Source organism: Schistocerca americana, chromosome 5, assembly GCF_021461395.2.
Source record: "Schistocerca americana isolate TAMUIC-IGC-003095 chromosome 5, iqSchAmer2.1, whole genome shotgun sequence".
In the NCBI taxonomy this organism is placed as follows: domain Eukaryota; kingdom Metazoa; phylum Arthropoda; class Insecta; order Orthoptera; family Acrididae; genus Schistocerca; species Schistocerca americana.
This window is the reverse complement of record NC_060123.1, coordinates 36121718-36146806: the sequence shown is the minus strand read 5'-3', so window position 1 is coordinate 36146806 and position 25089 is coordinate 36121718. Positions and strand designations below refer to the sequence as shown.

The 25089-nt window shown below is 43.4% G+C and overlaps 1 non-coding gene across 1 annotated transcript; it reads left to right on the top strand.

The window, feature by feature from the left end:
- Positions 1 to 13548: 13548 nt before the first annotated feature.
- On the top strand, positions 13549 to 13623 carry Trnas-cga. The gene has a single exon. It is a non-coding gene; the product is annotated as a tRNA-Ser (tRNA).
- Positions 13624 to 25089: the final 11466 nt, after the last annotated feature.

The window sequence follows — 25089 nt, the reverse complement described above, 5'->3', positions numbered from 1 at the left end:
TATGGATGCCGCTGCTGTCTTTATATAGAGTATAGACTGTGACGTCACTGCTGCTCCTTCTAGTGCCATATAAGGTAATGTTTGCCAGCCGGTGTGGTCGAGCGGTTCTAGGCGCTTCAGTCTGGAACCGCACGACCGCTACGGTGGCGGGTTCGATTCCTGCCTCGGGCATGGATGTGTGTGATGTCCTTAGGTTAGTTAGGTTTAAGTAGTTCTAAGTTCTAGGGGGCTGATGACTTCAGATGTTAAGTCCGATAGTGCTCAGAGCCATTTGAACCATTTTTGAAGGTAATGTTTTGCTCTAGCGACCGCCGCGCCTGCTTCAACCTCCCGATGGTCGGTTCGCAAGCTATTCGTAAGTGCAGATCGCCGCTGTCTTTACTGAGTGTGCTTTCGGAAATCTTGATCGCTTCTTCTGCGATGCTATCCCAGAAAAAGTTAGTATTTTTAATAACACGTGCAACAATAGATGCATGGTCTGTTAGTGCTGATTTCTCAGGATCCAGTAGGTGGAAATACTTCTTATGTTCTATACGGTGCTGTTCGGTGGTGCGCATAGTATGTCCAACCTAAAACTGTCCTCTTTAGTCCTCCAAATATCTCACAGTTCGCGACCATAAAACATCTTCCAGGAACAGAATGACGACTGTGACATAGGCCTGTAATTATGTGGCTCAAATGGCTCTGAGCACTATGGGACTTAACATCTTAGGTCATCAGTCCCCTAGAACTTAGAAATACTTAAACCTAACTAACCTAAGGACAGCACACACATCCATCCCCGAGGTAGGATTCGAACCTGCGACGTAGCGGTCGTTCGGTTCCAGACTGAAGCGCCTAGAACCGCACGGCCACACGGGCCGGCCTGTAATTATATCAAGTTGTCCTTCGACCTTTCTTGAACACAGGAACGTTCTGCTCTTTTGTTCCAATCGCTAAACACCCTTCACTGCTCCAGCGACCCACGATGAATTACTTCTACAGTACATAGTCAGAACGGAGTTTCCGGGCGTTATCCAGAGGTACCAGAAGTGCCGTAGCTTTCCGTTTCTGTCGGCAGTGTGTTGCGCGCAAGAACCTCTAGAAGCATCTCGTGTTACGGGGAGAAATGGTGGTCAGGCACCTCTGCAGAGTTGCTGCTCCCACAGTTTGCCCTGCCCACCGCGTGTTTTGCACGACTGGAGCAGCGGTCGATGCCGGCCGGCGCGGGCCATATCCGTTCTTGTTCCTGGTGACCCACTTTTCATTGCCGTAGCGAGATTACAGTCCCGGTGCGTGTGAAAGCAGCCGCCGTAAATATTCGGTATGGCGCGGTGCCACTCCCACTCCCCAGAGCCGCGTTACGCCTTCTTTATGGGACCGGCCGCGGCTCCAGGTCTCGCGCCAAGCGCCTGCCTCGGGGAGAGCCGTTTGTTCCAGTGGATGAATGTCGACCACCTTCCCAATTAGGAGAAAGCTGAGCTGTGCATATCGCACGAGTGCTGTGTCCAGTCAGGCGCATAAGTGTAAATGAGTGAGTTTGTGACTAGCTGGGACCGCCTCCATAGGTGTGGTCAGCACCCCCTTTTCTCGACACTGCTGTACGATCCGTGTCGTATGTCACCATCGCTGCGCGGGATTAGCCGAGCGGTCTAGGGCGCTGCAGTCATGGACTGTGTGGCTGCTCCTGGCGGAGGTTCGAGTCCTCCATCGAGCATTGGTGTATGTGTTTGTCCTTAGGATAATTTAGGTTAAGTAGTGTGTAAGCTTAGGGACTGATGACCTTAGCAGTTAAGTACCATGAGATTTCACACGCACATAAGTATGTCACCATCAACGAGAAGCATCCGAATCGTCCTTGTCTACACCAAGTTCACCTCGCCGGCTCCCGACTTCGCGTCACGTGCATGGCTGCCAGAGATGGACAATCATCGCTTCGTTCGTGGCCCAGCAGTACACGTCTAGCGCTTGGTCCAGCGAATTCTGGCATTCCTTGCACCTACTACTCCAGACCGAATAACAGCGCAGATGCTGATGTTCCCGGTTGACGTACTACCAGCAGACAAAGACTCACTCTCTAAATTGGTTCTGCAGCCTTGCAGTACAATATTTTTTTGTCGCTGGAGAGAAGAGTATTCATGATTTTTGTAATAATTCCAACGAACGACATTGCGCCTGTGGTATCACCGCCAGACACCACACTTGCTAGGCGGTAGCCTTTAAATCGGCCGCGGTCCGTTAGTATACGTCGGACCCGCGTGTCGCCACTGTCAGTGATTGCAGACCGAGCGCCGCCACACGCCAGGTCTAGTCTAGAGAGACTCCGTATCACTCGCCCCAGTTGTACAGCCGACTTTGCTAGCGATGGTTCACAATCTACATCCGCTCTCATTTGCAGAGACGACAGTTTAGCATAGCCTTCAGCTACGCCATTTGCTACGATCTAGCAAGGCGCCATATTCTTCAAGAATGTATTCTGAACAGATAATATTGTGAATCATGTACCGTCAAGAACGACGTTTATTATTAATGGATTAAAGTTAAGTATCAAATTCTGGAACCGCGCGACCGCTACGGTCGCGGATTCGAATCCTGCCTCGGGCATGGATGTGTGTGATGTCCTTAGGTTAGTTAGGTTTAAGTAGTTCTAAGTGCTAGGGGACTGATGACCTCAGATGTTAAGTCCCACAGTGCTCAGAGCCATTTGAACCATTTTTTTAAGTATCAAACTAATTACGTCCGCTTTCTGAATTCTAGTTCCTTGTCATGTTCCAGACCTCACGTCAGTATAGTTCTTCCCTCCTCACGCCAGTCTGCGTGAGATAAAACGCGTGAATTTCGGCCTCCACTAGTAACACGGTGTTGACTCTTCTGCCAACACAACAGCGCCATTGCCTGTAATCCGAAATACAGGCAATACTTCTCCAATTTCTTTTGGAATGCTTTCTACGCCCCGCTGTGCAGTTAGAATGTTCTTGTAATGAGCAGTTTATCGGTGCACTATTGTTGATCTTTTTGATACTACCATCCCCAACAGTATTCCCTTTATTTCGAAAAGACGTGTATGGACTTCTCCACAGCTACGGGTGGCTCCGTTGGACTTCACTCCACAGATCCGAGGAAAAAAATTCTCTGTTGCATACCAGGCGTATTCAGAAAGTAAGACCCGATTAGGCGCGAAATGGAAACCACTGTGAAAATCAGATGGAACTTTGCAGAGATGTGTTGGACAGTATCTTTGGTGTCCAGAATGAGATTTTCGCTCTGCAGCCGAGTGTGCGCTGATATGAAACTTCCTGGCGGATTAAAACTGTGTGCCGGACCGAGACACGAACTCGGGACCTTTGCCTTTCGCGGGCAAGTGCTCTACCAACTGAGCTACCCAAACACGACTCACGCCCCGTCCTCACAACTGTACTTCTGCCAGTACCTCGTCTCCTACCTTCCAAACTTTACAGAATCTCTCCTGCAAACCTTGCAGAACTTGCACTCCTGAAAGAAAGGCAAAGGTCCCGAGTTCGAGTCTCGGTCCGGCACACAATTTTAATCTGCCAGGAAGTTTCATATCACCACACATTCCGCTGTAGAGTGAAAATCTCATTCTGGAAACATCCCCCAGGCGGTAGCTAAGCCATGTCTCCGCGATATCCTTTCTTAGATAGCTTGGGTAACTCAGTTGGTAGAGCACTTGCCTGTGAAAGCCAAAGGTTCCGAGTTCGAATCTCGGCCCGGCACACAGTTTTAATCTGCCAGGATGTTTCAGTATCTTTAGTGTGTCTGTCGACCGCTTCACGTCGCTCTTTTCGGTTCAGAGAGCAAAGTGATTACATAGAAATGCCTAAAACAACAACGTCTCGCGCAAAGTATGTGGATGTAGTGAGAGATATCGCCTGAAGCTCTGCAGCCCACATTACATAAATGTCATGCATTTCTTTCTTCAAGACAATTACCAGCCACATTCTGCATGCGCAATGAAGACGCTCCTGCAGAGTTTTCAATGGGAAGCGTTTGACCACCCACAATACAGCCCTTAATTGGCTTCCTCCGTTCTTCATCTCTGCTCACATGAACCGCTGGCTACGAAGACAACATTTTGGCACAAATAACGAAAGGCAGATCAGCGTAGAGAATTGGCGGAAAGCACAGGTGGCTGGTATCTGTGACGAGGGTCGTGGCAAGTTTGTATAATGCTACGACAAATGTCTAAGTGGAAGCGGTGACTATTTAGGGAGGTAGCTGGAAGGTGTGTTTAACTCTTGCGAATAAAAAACTTTTGATCTTCACTCTGGTTTTCGTTTCGCGACTGATCGGACCTTACTTTCCAGCCCTAGTACATTTGTTATCCTTTCCCTCCTATCTTTTATTCATTTCTTAATTTAGGTAGAACTTATAGGCGTAGTGCAGGTATTTTAAATGTTTTTACGGTCAAAGTGGAGGAGGCAAACGGAGATGGCAAACGGACCCATCCTTTTTATGGGCTCCTTTTTAACCAGGAAAGACGGGAAAAATACAAATTAGCTCTGTGTTTCGTAAGCGTGGAAAATAAAGTGGTCAGCGTGACTGACCACGGTTTCGGGGTCGATTCCCGGTACTGCCAGTGATTTTTCCTTGGTGGGAGGGCTGGTAGTGGGTGCACTCAGTCGCTTGATGCCAGCTGAGGCGCTACTCGAGCGATTAGTAGCGGTTCCGAGGTCAAGAAACCGGACAGCTATCGGGAGAGAGGTGTGCTGAGCACTTGCACCTCCAGGCAGCATCGGATGACGCAATTGACAAAGGATGACACGGCGGTCGGTCGGACGCGATTGGCCAGCCTATGGCCGGAAAATGGAACTTAACTTTTTTACTTTTGTGGCTCGCTTGGGGCGGCCAGTTTCTCTCTTCCTCAACATCGTGGGAATACATTTGCCATTACAGTGAAAAAAAGTGCGTAAACAAGAGAAAGAACTCTATGGAATCAAATTTAGCACCATTGGTAAACCTCTAGGTCCTGTCTTATATGAAAATCTAAGGGTAATGCTACGCTTCGAGGAGGTATGGAATGGAACGAAGGTGTGGAACTTCAATCAAGAACAGTACTGTTGATAAAATTCTGTGACAATGCTCTGCATCGGTTGTGCGAATGCTATACGAGAGTCTAGCAAGATGTCATTTGTGGTGCTGCTTCATTGATTGAAATCCTTCGACGTCTTTCTTCGGGTCTGCGCTTGGTAACGAATCCAAGAACGTTTTACGTGTTTCCTTCTTTTCTCCTGCTGCAAACATTTATCTCAGTGTTGTACTTAAACTGGATGTTCTCAATTATTTGCTGAACGTATTGTAATCTTAGTCTTCCCCTGAAAATTTTGCCCTTTAGGTCTCCCCCCTCTCCGGAAACAGCGATCGTGTGCGACCCAACGCGCTTTATTTGTTCAGGAGACCACGAAAATATTAGATACAGGGTTCCAGGTAGATGCTATTTTCCTTGACTTCCGGAAGGCGTTCGATACAGTTCCTCACTGTCGCCTGATAAACAAAGTAAGAGCCTACGCAATGTCAGACCAGCTGTGTGGCTGGATTGAAGAGTTTTTAGCAAACAGAGCACAGCATGTTGTTCTCAATGGAGAGACGTCTACAGACGTTAAAGTAACCTCTGGCGTGCCACAGGGGAGTGTTATGGGACCATTGCTTTTCACAATATATATAAATGACCTAGTAGATAGTGTCGGAAATTCCATGCGGCTTTTCGCGGGTGATGCTGTAGTATACAGAGAAGTTGCAGCATTAGAAAATTGCAGCGAAATGCAGGAAGATCTGCAGCGGATAGGCACTTGGTCCAGGGAGTGGCAACTGACCCTTAACATAGACAAATGTAATGTATTGCAAATACATAGAAAGAAGGATCCTTTACTGTATGATTATATGATAGCGGAACAAACACTGGTAGCAGTTACTTCAGTAAAATATCTGGGAGTATGCGTGCGGAACGATTTGAAGTGGAATGATCATATAAAATTAATTGTTGGTAAGGCGGGTGCCAGGTTGAGATTCATTGGGAGAGTCCTTATAAAATGTAGTCCATCAACAAAGGAGGTGTCTTACGAAACACTTGTTCGACCTATACTTGAGTATTGATCATCAGTGTGGGATCCGCACCAGATCGGGTCGACAGAGGAGATAGAGAAGATCCAAAGAAGAGTGGCGCGTTTTGTCACAGGATTATTTGGTGAGCGTGATAGCGTTACGGAGATGTTTAGCAAACTCAAGTGGCAGACTCTGCAAGAGGGCGCTCTGCATCGCGGTGTAGCTTGCTGTCCAGATTTCGAGAGGATGCGTTTCTGGATGAGTTATCGAATATATTGCTTCCCCCTACTTATACCTCCCGAGGAAAATGGTTCAAATGGCTCTGAGCACTATGCGACTTAACTTCTGAGGTCATCAGTCGCCTAGAACTTAGAACTAATTAAACCTAACTAACCTAAGGACAACACACACATCCATGCCCGAGGCAGGATTCGAACCTGCGACCGTAGCGGTCACGCGGTCCCAGACTGAAGCGCCTGTAACCGCACGGCCACACCGGCCGGCCCCTCCCGAGGAAATCACGAATGTTAAATTAGAGAGATTCGAGCGCGCACGGAGGTTTTCCGGCAGTCGTTCTTCCCGCGAACCATACGCGACTGGAACAGGAAAGGGAGGTAATGACAGTGGCACGTAAAGTGCCCTGCGCCACACACCGTTGGGTGGCTTGCGAAGTATAAATCTAGATGTAGATGTAGTACCGTGGAAAGTACCCTCTGCTGTCAGTGTCCCATGGCTGAGTCCATATCCTACTATCCTGTCTCCTCTTCCACTTGATGTTTCCTACGTATACTCTGTGATTCTGTAGATAACTTCTTAATTTCTTATCTTTATACTATACTTATTTTTGAGCATTATTTTATAAAACTATCTCAGACGCTTCGGTTCTCTTGTTTTCCGTTTTTGTAAGAGTCATAATACAGTGCTGTAGGTGTATATTCTCATAAATTTCTTCCCCAAGTTCATATTCAAATACTAATACACTTCTTTTCGCGAGGAAAGTATCTGGGCTGCTCTGTTTCACGTATCCTACATGATTCGTTGGTATGAAGATCCTGTGGGGGTGGTACAGCCGAGACTTTAACGCAGATCCTAAGGAAGTGGAGCAGAAATCGTAAGGAACTTCGCTGGATATTTTTGCAACGTCGTAGTCTACACTGTGAAAATACAGTGGGCATCATCGTATAGCCCGTTTATGGGTCAGAGAGATTATGGCTTGAACAAAGGCGTGTCAAATATAATTTTTTTCGCTTCACACGCGAATGAAATAAAACAGTAACTGGGTAATATTATTACGAAGTACCTATCATACGACACGCTCTGTTCAGTGGCCCACGGAATAATAACTAAGGTGTAGAATATAGAATGTGAGTTCATCACTCTAAAATTTCATAAATTCTTAGATACCTTTCTTTGATGGGCTGGACCATTCATTAATAATTAGAGCGGTTTATTCAGTTTTATTGTGTGTTGAGTGTGTGTATTTGCTGTAGATCGTGTTGCCAGCAGTTGGCAGAAGTTCATACAGTAACCACGCACGATCAACACGCAATGGAAGTGAAGTGATTTATTGAAATGTGTTCGAAAACATCGAAAGTCGGACAGCTGGTGTACAAAGGCTAACTAGCTGCAACTCCAGGACGACACATACGGAATAACAAGATGACGAAATCGTTACTGAAAATGCATCGTGAGTAAAAAGAAGCGAAGCGAATGTATCTCAAAATAAACAAAAAAAAGTGGTTCAAATGGCTCTGAGCACTATGCGACTCAACTGCTGTGGTCATTAGTCCCCTAGTAGAACTACTTAAACCTAACTAACATAATGACATCACACACACCCATGCCCGAGGCAGGATTCGAACCTGCGACCGTAGCAGCAGCGCGGCTCCGGACTGGAGCGCCTAGAACCGCACGGCCAACGCGGCCGGCTCTAAATAAACAGCATATTTAGTTGCGTAGGTGGCCCACATCTCATTGCTAATCATTCAAAACGGGAATACGTAGTTCGTTTGAGATGGAAAAGTAGATATAACGCACACTGAACATGAATGTCTATGTACCTACTCAATAACTGTACAAAAATTCGTATTTATTTGACCATGTGCGTTTCACATATTTCATTGAAAAACATGACCAATTTACTCGAATCAAAGATAATTACAATTGTGGTTTGCTTCTAGATCTAAGAACAATTCGTTTCAAATGATGTTGAAGTATGATATTTTTACTTACTGCAATTTTATCTGGGCTCCGATTCGATCTGGAAGTGTCGTCTGCGTGCACATTTCTTCGGTATTCCTGCCTTTCACACTGACAGTTTAGGTCTAATTTCACTTTGGCTTACAGCACTATCCATTTATTCACGTAAATCGCGAGACAGTATTTCAGTACAAACATTTATTTACTTTGTGTTGCCTAATTGCGTATCTGTGTGTTACGTGAGTATAGCGTTGCCAAATTATTTGCTAGTTCTATTTTCCTCTCATCTAAAACAAAAGTTCTTTTCTTATGTGTACTAACTATTTATTTATGAGACCACTCAAATGAAGAGTATGAATGGTATTGAAACGTCCCCTTAGAAAAATTATAAATGACTGTGCTTAAACTGACACACAATATTTTTAGCGCAACGCAATCTGAATTTCAAAAATCCCTACAAAAGAATGGCCCTGACTAACAATATCCTATACCTTTCATGAATCACTTACCTCACAAAAATCTTCGTTACTCGAACTACTGCAATACACCGAGCGCCAATACTGCCAGCTAAGTAAAAGATTCTAACTACTGAAGGCACTAACTACTTAGCAAATGAAAGATTTTGATAGAGAACAAACAATGTATTTACCTTAATAGTGTTCAAAAGTCGTAGTATATATATATATATATATATATATATATATATATATATATATATATACCCTAGCCGAGCCTCAGGTACAGGGCGGGTCGCAGGTGGTGGATAGCGAACGATCCATCAGATATGGTGGACAGCTGCGAATAAGGGGAAACCCAAATAAGCAGTCCCGGACCGAGGCGGCAGCATCACGAGGGTGTGGGGGGGTGACTTTTGGCAAGGGTCACACTCATTCAAAAACCACAGAACCCGAAGACGTTGCTGTGTCATGGCGAGTAAGTGCCGCCATTACAATAAGCACTGTCAACACCCAAATCCAGGACGCGTCTGAAGTGGGAACCATCGGCATCCTGGTCAGCGTCTGTTCACACAATGTGCGGCTGGTCATAATGCGCCAGGAACTAACAATCCCTGGTTCTAAACACCCAGTGGAAACACTGGACCAACTTGATTACAAGCAAGTATGACTCGTGCAAGTAATAACAACATTACCCCAGGTGGTAACCAATCCACCCATCAACAGATGGCAACCAGGAATTCGGATTCTGGGGAACCTGGACTTACACGATTACACCAGAGAAAGTCGGAGCTCTCTGGCAAACTTCCACTTAAAACACCTACATACATTGGAACCTTTAACATAAATACATTAATCCAACCAGGAAAACTTCTAAACCTTACAACAGAACTTGAAAAGCAAAAGATAGTAATACTAGTTTTACAGGAGACGCGTTTTACAGATGAAGAAACATCAGATTATGGCAACTATCGCATCTTTAAGAGCAAGACGGATAAACGAATCGGAAGAGGAGCCCCCCATCTCGGGATGGCGTTTATCATACACAAGAGCGTGCTTAGCTCCATCAAGGAAGTTACTCCCGTAAATAATAGGATAATGACGATGCGCTTACAATGTGCCAACAAAACATACACAATGGTTAATGTTCATGCTCCCACAAACGGTGACAACAAGAAAAACCCCATAGAAACAGAAAAGTTCTGGGAAAATTTGGAGAATATAATGGCCAAGATTCCAAAAGATGATACAAAAGTTCTACTCGGCGATTTTAATGCCCAAATTGGTAGAGAGAAAATCCACCAAAAAACCGTAGGCAAATATCCTGCACATAAATTTACCAATAAAAATGGTACAAGGCTCGTCGAACTATGTAAGCAGAATAACCTGAAGATAATGTCAACATCTCTAAGAAAATGTCCAAGAAAACAAAAGACATGGAGATCTCCTATACAACAAATTGGCGAGTTTCAAATAGATCATGTGGCGATTTCATACCCAGTACAAAAAGAAATTTACGACGTCCAAGTACGCAGAGGAGCAAACATTGATTCAGACCATTACCTAACTAGAATTAAAATCAAGTTTACAGCACGAAGAAGTCATCAGAAGAAAACAGAAATACAGAAATATGACACCAAGAAGATTAAAGAATCTAAAGTAAAAGAAGAATGGGAGAAGGAAAAGGCAAACACATGGGAAGAATTTCATTCTAAAATCACGCGAATAGCTAAGGAAACTATTCCCTTGAAAAAGATATTCAAACACCCTTGGTGGGATTCAGACTGTGAAAATGCATTGGAAAGGAGAAAAAAGGCATTTCAAGAATATAACAGTAAAAAATCACAAGAAAGTCTACATTTATTTAACGAGGTTAGAAAACAGGTTTCAAAATCCATTAGGCAAGCAAAAAGGAAGTACACAAAGGCACAACTGGATGCCATAGAAGAAAATTTCCAAAACTATAATACAAGAGACTTCTACAGAACTTTCGCAGATAAAATACGAGGATATACCCCTCAAAATTTATGTTTCAGAAAACCTGATGGTAAATTAGCCCTAACAAACCAGGAAAACTGTCAAGTATTGGCTCAATATTTTTCTAACCTACTAAATTGCCCAGAACCTAGTTTAAGGTTTCCCAAAGAAATCAGTGCCAACGCTCAACCGGATTCATTACCACCAACACAGGAAGAAATCAAATGTCACATTAAAAACTTAAAAAATAATAGAACATCTGGCGAAGATGGCATTGTTGCAGAGCTATTAAAAAACCTAGGACCAAAGACGTTGCAAGAGCTCACAAAAATAATAACAAAAATATGGGAAACAGAAAAATTACCAGAGGATTGGAAATGTGCCCTTATTCACCCGTTACATAAAAAAGGAGACAGAACAAATGTCAATAACTACAGGGGAATCTCACTTTTACAAGTCACCTACAAAATTCTCTCAACATGCCTGCTGAAAAGAACACAAGAGCAGCTGGAACGCCAAATTGGTGATTATCAAGCAGGCTTTCGCCCCGGTCGCTCATGCATAGAACAAATATTTAATTTAAAGACAATATTAAAACACAAAGCAATTAGAAATGCCCCCATAATTTGTACATTCGTAGATTTTAAGAAAGCCTATGACTCAATTGACCGGCAATCTTTGTTTAACATTTTAGAGGAACTTGGACTTGACTCCAAAACACTAAGGCTTATCAAAGAATCACTGACAGACACTGTATCTAAAGTTAAATTCAGGGGAGGAATCTCTGAACCTTTTCTCATAAAAACTGGAGTACGTCAAGGTGACGGGCTATCTCCACTTCTGTTTAATATAGTCCTGGATAAAGTCATTAAGGAATGGGAAAAAGAATTAAAAAATCAATCCTACTGGAAACCAATCCATCTTGGTAGAACCAAAGACAACGTGGAGATATCTTGTTTAGCATTCGCGGACGACTTGGCCATACTTGCAGATGATGAAGAAATCGCCACCAAACAAATAGAGATCCTTAAGGAATGCGCGGATAAAGTAGGTTTACAAATTTCGTTTCAAAAGACAGAATTTTTCTGTACGAAATTCCATATACACAGTTTGAACACAAAATATGGAAAAATAAATAGAGTAAAACATTTTAAATACCTAGGTGAAATTTTGGAGCCAACCGGAGGAGAGAAAGTTGCACAGAAGATCAGACAACAGAAAATGAAGAGAGCATATGGTATGACACATGAAATATACAATAAAAAATGCATCTCCTCGAACACAAAAATCAGACACTACTGCGCAGTAATTAAGCCAGCAGCACTATATGCTAGTGAAACGCTCACACTCCACACAAAATGTGATTTAGAAAAAATACTAAAAGAAGAACGCAAAATTATGAGAAAGATTTTAGGTCCAAAATTAACAGAAGAAGGATACCGGATACAATCAAGAAGAACCACAGAAACTATATCAAACCTGGCAGCAGACATAAGAAGGCGAAGATTAAAATTTTATGGACATGTCACTAGACTTCCCCCCACACGACTCACCAACAGAATTCTCACTTACATAGAAAAAGTCAAATCAACAACACCATGGATTAGCCAAGTAAAATTAGATTTACAAAAAGCAAATATTGAACTTAAAGATGTCAAAGATAGAAAAACTTTTAGAAATAAGGTGGAAAAGTGGATTGTATTGTCGGAGAAGGAAGCACTAAAGAGACCAGGAACAAAATGGACAGAAGAAAGAAAAAGAAAACATGGAGAACGAATGAAAGAAGTATGGAAGAAACGACGTCAGAAAGCTTTGCGTGATCCTTCTGGGTCCATTCGCGATAAGTAAGTAAGTAAGTATATATATATATATATATATATCAGTTCATGACATACAGTCTTGCAAATTTACTGTCTCTGATGGACACACGTCCAGATCATCCACTCTCAAAACTCCGCCATCTCTCTCCCTACATCCACCACTGCTGGCGGCTCACCTCCAACTGCGCAACGCTACGCGCTGTTAACAGCCAACTGCCCAACACTACAATAACAATGTTCCAACAATGCAAATCAGCCACAGACTGCACACAGCACAGCCAGTGATTTTCATATAGAGCGCTATATGGCGTTACCAATACAAAAACCTAAACAGCCTACTTACAGTATATAATGTCTCCAGAATGAGATTTTCACTCTGCAGCGGAGTGTGCGCTGATATGAAACTTCCTGGCAGATTAAAACTGTGTGCCCGTCCGAGACTCGAACTCGGGGCCTTTGCCTTTCGCGGGCAAGCGCTCTACCAACTGAGCTACCGAAGCACGACTCACGCCCGGTACTCACAGCTTTACTTCTGCCAGTACCTCGTCTCCTACCTTCCAAGCGCACACTCCACTGCAGAGTGAAAATCTCATTCTGGAAACATCCCCCAGGCTGTGGGTAAGCCATGTCTCCGCAATATCCTTTCTTTCAGGAGTGCTAGTTCTGCAAGGTTCGCAGGAGAGCTTCTGTAAAGTTTGGAAGGTAGGAGACGAGGTACTGGCAGAAGTAGAGCTGTGAGTACCGGTCGTGAGTCGTGCTTCGGTAGCTCAGTTGGTAGAGCACTTGCCCGCGAAAGGCAAAGGTCCCGAGTTCGAGTCTCGGTCGGGCACACAGTTGTAATCTGCCAGGAAGTTTCATATCAGCGCACACTCCGCTTGCAGATAGAAAATCTCATTCTGGAAACATCCCCCAGGCTGTGGCTAAGCCATGTCTCTGCAATATCCTTTCTTTCAGGAGTGCTAGTTCTGCAAGGTTCGCAGGAGAGCTTCTGTAAAGTTTGGAAGGTAGGAGACGAGGTACTGGCAGAAGTAAAGCTGTGAGTACCGGGCGTGAGTCGTGCTTCGGTAGCTCAGTTGGTAGAGCACTTGCCCGCGAAAGGCAAAGGTCCCGAGTTCGAGTCTCGGTCGGGCGCACAGTTTTAATCTGCCAGGAAGTTTCAGTATATAATGTGCTGCAATGACTTTAAGAATGAATGATCATCATGTAAATTAAGTCTTTATTCATAGCACGTCTTACTGCATGTCGACTTTACAGATAACAACTAAGACTGCTGAGTAAGACTAACGCATGATTAAACACAATACAATACTCGTATAGAAATAAATAAAATTATCAAAGGACTCGTGTTTGGCACAAGCTGAGCACAAACAGCCGTTTGCCATGCAGATCTAGGTTGTCTCTCGTTTCCCAGAATGACGTGAAGCGAACGCCTGGATAGGCTACGTCCTTCAAAACTGTCATTTCCAATTTTCTTCACTACTTTCGTCGAATTGAACTGGTGCTCGTTCTCTAATGACATCGCTGTCGACAGCACGTTAGACACCAAATTCCTTCCTTCCTTCGTAGTAGGTGTCAGCCATGACATTTTTGCTGTACCTCACAGAATTTAGGTGCACTTCCGCACTCTGCCTTGAATACCGTCGTAAAGAAATCAGCCAGTCTCTGGAAAGATATTTCCGCCCTCCTGATTCGATTCGGTGATAAGGCCTCCCTACGGAATGGTTGGCGCTTTACGATTTCTTTTGTCGCGCGTCGCCATCTAGGAGCACGGGTGTTTTAGGAGTGACGGAACGATTCCTTTGCAGCAAGGCACCCTAGTTTAGACGGAAACGCGAAGTAAAAAGAAAAAAAAAATCACAGAATATTCGACCGTTTTACAGTTTCCATCGCCGGTGCACTGGGCACCACTCCCGGATCCCGACTTCGCTCCCCACTCTTTTTTTTTATTCTTTATAAAACGGAGGAGGGGTCAGATAGCTTAATCGTCTGACGAACAATGGTTACGACTGTGTAAGGGTCTGGCGTGGGGGAGGTGATAAATGCCGTGGGGGTGACTAGTTTGAGATTCGGCGGGGAGAAGGGGCGCCGGGATAAAAGGCTGGCTGGCGTGAGCCTCCAAACCTGCCGGGTCGGCGCCACGGAAGGGAAAGAAATGGCAGCGTTTAAGGCGGCACTGCCAGGCCGACGCAGAGAGAGAGAGAGAGAGAGAGAAACGCGCGGTTGAGACGCGGCGTGGCTCCTGAATGTCCACTCAGCACTTGGAATACCACGGATTTGCTCTTCTTATAGCCGTGATACTGTTAGTTTACCCTAATTAACTCTTAACTAAGGGACGCTGTGGCAGTGTGGGGATGTGACACGATTTTCTGCTGGGGATTCTACGAGGGTCATTTCAGAAGTCCTGAACACTGGTCATGCGCGAGCGTTACGATGGCGTGATCAAGTTGAAATTCAAGTTATAACCCCCCCCCCCCCCTGCTTCCCGGGATTTGCGAAATTACTAGTTGACAATGACCGTGAATTATGAATTTTGACCCGCGTCGGGATAAGGCATACGAATCCGAAGTAAATAATGATTATTCCGCGAGAAACAGGAGACGTTATAACTTGATCGTTATTGAATGAGTAGTTTCATTCAATAACGATCGGTAAATGAAATAATGGAAATAATTTGGAAATAAATTTTTCCAGTGGAAATTTTGCCGAAAGAAATGATTAAGTTGTAAAAGCAATTAAAAAATCGGTCGCCAGCTCAAGTAATGAGCGACAGTACTGTTAAGTAAGTGAATAATTGTGTCAAAAATAAAGTTTACCTGTTTGTAGCGCACAGCAGGTGGAACGGGAGCTTTTACGTAAGTGCTGTGTCAGGCTCAGTAGTCATATAAAACAATGTCATAATAATTTAACTACACTTATTTTGTTCATAATTTGTCATCTAAGTGCAATGCTGACAGCACAGATAATTATCTATTGAGATTTTGAATAATGACTGTCATTCGGTCTCTAAAATTAGGTACTTCGCACAGTTTAATCTACTGATAATGAAATATATTGCCAATAATTGATTAACTATTTTTTGAATGATAATAATTCATTAATTGGAGGATTGTCAGGTGGAATAAGTTTTATAGTTTCATGAAATATCCTTGAACTAACTTCAGCTGAATATGCGTTGAAATAAATCTTAATAATCAAATTTATTACTTCAGTCTATTATTAAGTTACTATGGTTGGCGTCAACTTATTAAGTGCAACAATTGACTACGATAACCATTCTGAAATTTACTATTGTCTATACAAATATTTTGATAATTAACATATTTTCTTTTGATAATGGCGTGACACACTCGGTTCAATAAGGTAAGGATTGGAAGGAACCTACTTGGTGTTATTGTCGGGTGGAATGTGACTGCAACATTTCGATTATAAAGAGCTTGTTATTAATTGTTCAACTTTAGAGAAAAGCACAGTCACTGGCAATCCTTCTACAATTTTATCCTACGAAAATTACGTAGATCTTACTTCCCTCGTTGTCGATGGATCAACGGAAGTCCACTGCGGCGACACAATGTGGCAGCGGGCTTTTACTGTTGCGACTTGGGCCCACAGTGCGCCTCACATTTAAGTCCTCGTTTCTTCAGCGCTATGCCCATTAATCCATAATAACTTGCCCGGCCATGCTTCCAGATATGCCGACCATTACTTTCCCGTCGTACTTAGATCCACACACTAGCCGTTAGATGTAACACAGCTAGGACTAGCAACACTCGACTGTACGTCTTACTCCCAGCACGGCGTCACTGCTACTACTGGCCGCTGGCGCGCTCCCGCGCCCAGAGGCGCGACAAAACAATCTCTCTGACTTCAACGTTAACTAAATATGCCCTGACTTGCCAGTGTTAAATATTACATAATTTAAACATAGTATTTGCAATACATATTTACACTAGACAATACATCGTATACAAATAGTTTCATGTGTAAAGTAAGCGAAAAAATTCATAGCAAGGACTGCGTTGTAGCGTCACAAAGTCAGTAGTGAGCGAGACTTTAGGCGTGACGGTCGTATTTGCTGGTTTGTTTGGCCGTGTCATGAGTCATTCAGCTTTAAAATGGAAGCTGAATCAGAGCCAGGTCGGACTGCACGTAGTGACCAGGTTTCCTACTCCAAAATCGAATCCGTACGTGGAAAGAACACAACGGAAATTTACAACGCTTTGAGAGAGGTGTGTGGGTTGTGTAATGGACCGTAGCACAGTATCACGGGGATTGTTAGTTTCTGTGAAGGTCGAGAGAGTGCTGGGGACAGCCGAAGAAGTGGAAGGCCATCAACTGCAAGTGACTCCGCCTCTTAGGCGGCCTTTTTAGAGAAACTCGACGTAAATCATGTGAGTAAATTACATTATCAGTTTACAGAACCATACATGGAGAGTTAAAGATGAGAGAAGTTTCTGCCAGACCTGTTCCGCATGGTCTGAGTGAAGAGCAGAAGTTATCGAATAGAGGGAGAGGAGTTACTTAAAAGGACAGTAGCATTTCATGAAACTTGGATACGAGACTTTGAGCGAGATGTGGAGTCTCGGTTGTCACAATGGAAATGTTCCAACTCCCAACACCCGAAAAAATTCTGCCGCCAATAATCAAAGGTGAAATTGATGATCTTTCTCTGTGACGTGAATGGAGTCATTGCTACAGAGTGCCCCAGGGAAAGTCTACAACAGGCGCGTACTACAAGCTGCTCAGAATGTTTTGCGTCAGAAAATTCTTCAAAGAAGATCTAACATGCTTCCAGCCCGTGTCCGCATTTTATAAGACAACGCAAGGCCGTACGTTACCCTACCAGTGAAAGAAATAGTTCCCAACCCACCGTGCAGCCCTGATATAAGCGCGCCACACTTTTGATTTGTTTCCTAAAGTGAAGGAACGACTCCGTGGAGAATGATTTGATACAGTTGAAGAAGCTACCAGTGAGGCGACACGAGTAATCAGGCAGCTCAGTAAAAAAATGGTTCAAATGGCTCTGAGCACTATGCGACTCAACTGCTGTGGTTATCAGTCCCCTAGAACTTAGAACTACTTAAACCTAACTAACCTAAGGACATCACACACATCCATGCCCGAGGCAGAATTCGAACCTGCGACCGTAGCAGTCGCACGGTTCCGGACTGCGCGCTTAGAACCGCTCGACCACCGCGGCCGGCGCAGCTCAGTAATGAAGGTGCACATCAGGAATACAGAAGTTACCAATAAGTTGCGAAGCTGTCGTAATCAAGAATGGAAATTGTATTGAATGCCTGTAAATGTATTTTGTAAAATAAATAAAATTCATCAATTCTATCTATAAGTTAGTTATTTAGTTAATGCGTAGAACTTTTGAAATGCCCCTCGTATGTGTATTTCTACTTCACGAAATTGTTGTTGTTGCAATTCTCCTGCCTAGTCACGTTTGTAGACCCATATGCTCCAGCTACGACATTACCTTCTTAATCTGCTGTGGGAGTACTAACAGTGTTAAGTAACACCTGAAAAGTTCCACTTTTTTTAAGTCATCAGTCTCTACATTGGTTACTTACATCCTCAGTTATTTGCTGGATGTACTCCAGTATTCCAGTCTCTGTTTTGTTGTACAGTTAATATCCTCTGCAGCTTCCTCCAGTATCATCGAGGTTATTCCGTGATGTCGTAACAAATGTCCTACATCGTGTCCCTCCTTCACTGGAGTGTTTACCATATATTCATTTCCTCGCCGATTCTGCAGAGAACTTCCTCATTCCTTACCTTTTCAATCTAATTTTCAACATTCGTCTGTAGCACCACGACTGAAATCCTTCGATTTCATTCTGTTCCGGTTTTCTCATAGCCCGCGTTTCGCTACCGTACAATGCTGTGGTCAAAATGCACATTTTCAGAATTTATGCCTCAAATTAAGGCTTATATTTGATACAACCCCCCCCCCCCCCCCCCCCCCCCCATGAACCATGGACCTTGCCGTTGGTGGGGAGGCTTGCGTGCCTCAGCGATACAGATAGCCGTACCGTAGGTGCAACCACAACGGAGGGGTATCTGTTGAGAGGCCAGACAAACGTGTGGTTCCTGAAGAGCCTTTTCAGTAGTTGCAAGGGCAACAGTCTGGATGATTGACTGATCTGGCCTTGTAACAATAACCAAAACGGCCTTGCTGTGCTGGTACTGCGAACGGCTGAAAGCAAGGGGAAACTACAGCCGTAATTTTTCCCGAGGGCATGCAGCTTTACTGTATGATTACATGATGGGGTAAAATATTCCGGAGGTAAAATAGTCCCCCATTCGGATCTCCGGGCGGGGACTACTCAAGAGGATGTCGTTATCAGGAGAAAGAAAACTGGCGTTCTACGGATCGGAGCGTGGAATGTCAGATCCCTTAATCGGGCAGGTAGGTTAGAAAATTTAAAAAGGGAAATGGATAGGTTGAAGTTAGATATAGTGGGAATTAGTGAAGTTCGGTGGCAGGAGGAACAAGACTTCTGGTCAGGTGACTACAGGGTTATAAACACAAAATCAAATAGGGGTAATGCAGCAGTAGGTTTAATAATGAATAGGAAAATAGGAATGCGGGTAAGCTACTACAAACAGCATAGTGAACGCATTATTGTGGCCAAGATAGATACGAAGCCCACACCTACTACAGTAGTACAAGTTTATATGCCAACTAGCTCTTCAGATGACGAAGAAATTGAAGAAATGTATGATGAAATAAAACAAATTATTCAGATTGTGAAGGGAGACGAAAATTTAATAGTCATGGGTGACTGGAATTCGAGTGTAGGAAAAGGGAGAGAAGGAAACATAGTAGGTGAATATGGATTGGGGGACAGAAATGAAAGAGGAAGCCGCCTGGTAGAATTTTGCACAGAGCACAACATAATCATAACTAACACTTGGTTTAAGAATCATGAAAGAAGGTTGTATACATGGAAGAACCCTGGAGATACTAAAAGGTATCAGATAGATTATATAATGGTAAGACAGAGATTTAGGAACCAGGTTTTAAATTGTAAGACATTTCCAGGGGCAGATGTGGACTCTGACCACAATCTATTGGTTATGACCTGTAGATTAAAACTGAAGAAACTGCAAAAAGTTGGGAATTTAAGGAGATGGGACCTGGATAAACTGAAAGAACCAGAGGTTGTACAGAGATTCAGGGAGAGCATAAGGGAGCAATTGACAGGAATGAGGGAAATAAATACAGTAGAAGAAGAATGTGTAGCTTTGAGGGATGAAGTAGTGAAGGCAGCAGAGGATCAAGTAGGTAAAAAGACGAGGGCTAGTAGAAATCCTTGGGTAACAGAAGAAATATTGAATTTAATTGATGAAAGGAGAAAATATAAAAATGCAGTAAGTGAAACAGGCAAAAAGGAATACAAACGTCTCAAAAATGAGATCGACAGGAAGTGCAAAATGGCTAAACATGGATGGCTAGAGGAGAAATGTAAGGATGTAGAGGCCTATCTCACTAGGGGTAAGATAGATACCGCCTACAGGAAAATTAAAGAGACCTTTGGAGATAAGAGAACGACTTGTATGAATATCAAGAGCTCAGATGGAAACCCAGTTCTAAGCAAAGAAGGGAAAGCAGAAAGGTGGAAGGAGTATATAGAGGGTCTATACAAGTGCGATGTACTTGAGGACAATATTATGGAAATGGAAGAGGATGTAGATGAAGATGAAATGGGAGATACGATACTGCGTGAAGAGTTTGACAGAGCACTGAAAGACCTGAGTCGAAACAAGGCCCCCGGAGTAGACAATATCCCATTGGAACTACTGACGGTCGTGGGAGAGCCAGTCCTGACAAAACTCTACCATCTGGTGAGCAAGATGTATGAGACAGGCGAAATACCCTCAGACTTCAAGAAGAATATAATAATTCCAATCCCAAAGAAAGCAGGTGTTGACAGATGTGAAAATTACCGAACTATCAGCTTAACAAGTCACAGCTGCAAAATACTAACACGAATTCTTTACAGACGAATGGAAAAACTAGTAGAAGCCAACCTCGGGGAAGATCAGTTTGGATTCCGTAGAAACACTGGAACACGTGAGGCAATACTGACCTTACGACTTATCTTAGAAGAAAGATTAAGGAAAGGCAAACCTACGTTTCTAGCATTTGTAGACTTAGAGAAAGCTTTTGACAATGTTGACCGGAATACTCTCTTTCAAATTCTGAAGGTGGCAGGGGTAAAATACAGGGAGCGAAAGGCTATTTACAATTTGTACAGAAATCAGATGGCAGTTATAAGAGTCGAGGGACATGAAAGGGAAGCAGTGGTTGGGAAGGGAGTAAGACAGGGTTGTAGCCTCTCCCCGATGTTGTTCAATCTGTATATTGAGCAAGCAGTAAAGGAAACAAAAGAAAAATTCGAGGTAGGTATTAAAATTCATGGAGAAGAAATAAAAACTTTGAGGTTCGCCGATGACATTGTAATTCTGTCAGAGACAGCAAAGGACTTGGAAGAGCAGTTGAATGGAATGGACAGTGTCTTGAAAGGAGGATATAAGATGATCATCAACAAAAGCAAAACAAGGATAATGGAATGTAGTCTAATTAAGTCGGGTGATGCTGAGGGAATTAGATTAGGAAATGAGGCACTTAAAGTAGTAAAGGAGTTTTGCTATTTGGGGAGCAAAATAACTGATGATGGTCGAAGTAGAGAGGATATAAAATGTAGGCTGGCAATGGCAAGGAAAGCGTTTCTGAAGAAGAGAAATTTGTTAACATCCAGTATTGATTTAAGTGTCAGGAAGTCATTTCTGAAAGTATTCGTATGGAGTGTAGCCATGTATGGAAGTGAAAGATGGACGATAAATAGTTTGGACAAGAAGAGAACAGAAGCTTTCGAAATGTGGTGCTACAGAAGAATGCTGAAGATTAGATGGGTAGATCACATAACTAATGAGAAAGTATTGAATAGGATTGGGGAGAAGAGAAGTTTGTGGCACAACTTGACCAGAAGAAGGGATCGGTTGGTAGGACATGTTCTGAGGCATCAAGGGATCACCAATTTAGTATTGGAGGGCAGCGTGGAGGGTAAAAATCGTAGAGGGAGACGAAGAGATGAATACACTAAGCAGATTCAGAAGGATGTAGGTTGCAGTAGGTACTGGGAGATGAAAAAGCTTGCACAGGATAGAGTAGCATGGAGAGCTGCATCAAACCAGTCTCAGGACTGTAGACCACAACAACAACAACATTTGATACAAGTAGCCGGCCGGAGTGGCCGAGCGGTTAAAGGCGCTACAGTCTGGAACCGCACGACCGCTACGGTCGCAGGTTCGAATCCTGCCTCGGGCATGGATGTGTGTGATGTCCTTAGGTTAGTTAGGTTTAAGTAGTTCTAAGTTCTAGGGGACTTATGACCACAGCAGTTGAGTCCCATAGTGCTCCGAGCCATTTGAACCATTTTTTTGATACAAGTAGACTTCCCTTGAACAAGAATGCCCTTTTTTGCAGTGTAAGTCTGCTTTTTATGCCCTCCTTGCTCCGTCCATCATAGGCTATTTTTGCTGCCCATGTAACAAAATTTCTACAGTTCATCTGATTCGTGATTCCCAATTCTAATGTTAACTTTCCCACTGTTATAATTTCTGCTGCTTCTCATGACTTCCTATAATAAGTAAATAGCATAGCAAGATGACAGTTCCGCATTTCCTATGGGTCTCTCATGGCCTGCCTGGTCTCCAGACCTAACCCCATCAAGCACGTCCGGGACGCTCTCGGTCGACGTATCGCTGCACTTCTTCAAACCCCTACGACACTTCAGGAGCTCCGACAGGCACTGGTGCAAGAATGTGAGGTTGTACCCCAGCAGCTGCTCGACCATCTGATCCAGAGTATGCCAACCCGTTGTGCGGCCTGTGTACGTGTGGCTGGTTCAAATGGCTCTGAGCACTATGGGACTTAACAGCTGTGGTCATCAGTCCCCTAGAACTTAGAACTACTGAAACCTAACTAACGCCGGTCGCTGTGGCCGAGCGGTTCTAGGCGCTTCAGTCCGGAACCGCGCGACCGGTACGGTCGCAGGTTCGAATCCTGCCTCGGGCATGGATGTGTGTGATGTCCTTAGGTTAGTTAGGTTTAAGTAGTTCTAAGTTCTATGGGACTGATGACCTCAGACGTTAAGTCCCATAGTGCTCAGAGCCATTTGAACCATTTTTGAACCTAACTAACCTAAGGACATCACACACATCCATGCACGAAGCGGGATTTGAACCTGCGACCGTAGCGGTCGCGCGGTTCCAGACTGAAGCGGCTAGAACAGCTCGGCCACTCCGGCCGGCTCTGTACGTGTGCATGGTGATCATATCCCATATTGATGTCGGGGTACATACGCAGGAAACAGTGGTGTTTTGTAGCACATGTGTTTCGGGACGGTTTTCTCAGCTTATCACCAATACCGTGGACGTACAGATCTGTGTCGTGTGTGTTCCCTATGTGCCTATGCTATCAGCGCCAGTTTTGTGTAGTGCCACGTTGTGTGGCACCACATTCTGCAATTATCCTTAATTTATGAGCATGAGGGCAGTTTCGTAGTCGAGTTCCTAAATTGTTGATTACATCACATCAAATGAATTTTCCACGGCAATTAAGGACCTCTGTACGCTTACCTAACAATACGATTCCGGGCTCGTGAGGCGATTATAATTTTCTGAAGCCTGGTTTAAGTAATATAGATTTGGTACATTACAGCTCATTACTAGAAGGCTAAAGTGGCCTTTAGTTCGAATCTCAGTTCTGTCATCAGCAATTTACAAGCCCAAAACTGGAAAGGCACCTGGTCTACATGAAGACTACCCAGAGGTCGTGTGGATGTAGGTCCACTGATAGCGCTGTATTTGTCAGCATTACTAAACGAGTCATTGCGAATAGGTAGGGTCCCGCCGGTATGGAAAGCAGCTGGGGCAGGAGTGATTAAAAAGGGAAAGGATAAAGACCCAGAATCATCCCAAAGCTGAAGACCTATTTGACTGTTAAACATCTTGGTCAAAGTTCAGGAACGTCTGCAGTGTGATCAGTTGTAGGCGCACATTGTCGATATTGGGCACAGGGAACCTTGGCAGGGGTTCATGAGACGCTTGGTGAGGAGAAATTAGTCTGGAACGCCACGAAAATTTCCTGCCCTCCAAGATAGCCTTATCTCCCTGTTTCCATGGTTTTGACTTTTGGGACAAGTAATACATTCCAAAAGAGCTAGGGAACAGGCCCCTGAAAACACACAGCTGACATTTATCAAGCACAACTGCTAATCGTTTTGTTAAAAGCCAGCATTTTATAGCATATTCTGTAAAGAAAAGTTCTCCAGTTTAACATAGGGATGGCCCTTCGGTATTGTTGGACGCTAATAACACTGGATGTATGGTACTGGCATAGTTATTGTTTTTTGAAGTACTTGCGAAATATTTATATTATTACTACTGTCACATTATTCATATATCTCATGTAAATGTTGTCACCTGTTTATTGCACTGTACACAATACCATATAAGTAACATTCATACAGCTGGCCATCAGATTTTCCCAATTTATTTGTAATTAATGCTCACTGAATATGGTATTCTTTGTAATATAAATACTTGTAATGTACTTGTAATGCTACCTTGATTCTTGAAAAAAAAAATACTGCTACTATACTTGATTCAAAATTTCAGTGCACCATAGACAGATGTTAATACAATTGTTACTGTCATGTTATTCATTTTATCTCACCTCTATGTTGCTCCTTGTATATAGCACACTATTTACATAATACATATAAGTAGCATTCACAGAAGTTGGTTACTACATCTGTCAACTTCATTTGTAATATTATACGCTCATAATGTAAGGTTTACCTTTGTGTTTTAATTTTCATTAAGTTATGTATTTTTTTTTTTTAAATACAGTCATTCTGTGAAATCAAAGCAACCTGTATGTTGTGATGTCTCTGAGAGAGAACGTCTCTGACAATGTTGTGCTTGTAACTCTGTAATCTCTGTGATAACTTCACATGTGGCAAATTCTTTTTGGTGTGTGTGTGTGTGTGTGTGTGTGTGTGTGTGTGTGTGTGTGTGTGTGTGTGTGGTGCTTTGTACAATATGGTGATGTACAAGTTACATAAGTGCTGGATATATTTAAGAATATGCGGAAAATACAATGCTGCAACTTCGCAACAAAATCGCGCGGAATTTTCGACGTAAGTACCATAACCACTTAACCTCACACATTTATTTACGCTGTATTTCATCGTTTGGAGGTTAGTTTTTTTCACACAGGGCGCTTCTAACACTGTTTTTCTACCGTAGGGCAAGAACACACCAAAAATACTTCGCCACAGTGGAATAATAAAAATCGAAAACGGACGATAATGTAAAGTGTATCTAGAAAATCGTGTGAACAGCCGTCTGATGATGAACTTGCCAGTTCGAAACCGGTAACGGCGCTATTTACCTAAATATATAGCAGTGTTAATAGTATATATGAAGACAGTAACTGTTCTCGAAAGAACAGATGACTACTGAGACCCTCAGCTGCCGACAGGTGTTGTTGATATACCTCGATGTGGACAGCTGAAAATGTG